Source organism: Aplysia californica, unplaced genomic scaffold (assembly GCF_000002075.1).
Source record: "Aplysia californica isolate F4 #8 unplaced genomic scaffold, AplCal3.0 scaffold00560, whole genome shotgun sequence".
NCBI classification, from domain to species: Eukaryota; Metazoa; Mollusca; class Gastropoda; order Aplysiida; family Aplysiidae; genus Aplysia; species Aplysia californica.
Window position 1 is genome coordinate 433,807 of NW_004797830.1, and position 1,307 is coordinate 435,113.

A 1,307-nucleotide genomic window follows, 5' to 3' on the forward strand; every position below is an offset into this window, starting at 1 on the left:
ACACACACACACACACACAGACACACACAAGAGGGAAGTGGTTAGTGGTAATTTGTACAAGTGATTGCTTTGGACCGGTGATCATTTAGAGCATGTTCGACTGCATTCCTTTAGGGTGTTACTGACACACGTATAGCAAAATATTTAAAGGCAGTCAAAATACATGTACGGTAATAAATTATAATTTGTCTCAGGACGTGTGATACATTTTTACATTGATGCCATCATCAGCGGCAGGGATATATCTGAAAGTGTGTGAAACATTTAATTTTTTTTGTTTATGCAGAAAGACGAAGTCTCGAGGCTACTGTGTAAAATTCAACAAATGAGACAGTGTGCAAGGGCGAAACAAAAGTACCAGACAAGGAAGACACGGTCAAATCGGCCAGTGGGTCGCCCCCATTGGTAGAACAAGCGAAGCTCCTGTCGTAAGTTCATGTTCACGTCCTTTGTTAAAACCCTATCTGTACGCTTGGTGTGATTTTGTACCCCGAGGGTTGTATTTTTAACATTTTAGAGTACTTCCCTTTGAAACTTTCAGTATTCCTCAAAAAATCATTTTGACAGATTGCTAAACAAAGCAAATTGCTATTGGTAAAGTATCTTTTCGACCAGGGGTCACATTTCAAAATGACCTTTTTTCACCTGGTGTGTCATTAAGTGTCCCCACTCTCCAAAGAGGAAATACACTCTTTTTTTTCTTCCCTTGCCCATTACCTTAGGGACACATGGCGTTCGTTACATGGTGAGGAAAAAGAGGAAATACACTCAATTATGCTTATCCGTATCTAACGGGTTAACAGACGACCCCAACATAATAATATCGTTTGTATCCAGCACTAGTAATCGCTGCATCCAAATTTTTCAACATCTGAGTTTTTGTTCGGCATTGTTCGCGCTCTGGCAGTTGAGCTGGAGACAGCTGAAGGCCTTATCATCCTTTATAATTTTATGTTGAGACTGATTGTTGTTAGCAGGTCTGACACTGACACACACTACATCACTCGGCAGTTGAATAAGTACCGACACTTTTCTTTTGAAGATCACTCGGCACCTTGTAACTTTTTTATAATCGAATCTAACCGCGCACTGGCTAAAACATGGAAAATTCGTAAATTATCAAACCAAGATCTACTGGTGGAAAGGATGAATCTATATAAATTATGTATACATCAGTCGCATGGCTCTCGTTGGGGAATCTATTCATACGGATTGCCTGGGTTCGAACCTAGCTGGCGTCAAATTTTGTGAGAATGAGAGAGTTTTAGTTTAGTATGGGGTTTTACGGCTCTCGCAACTGCATAAGG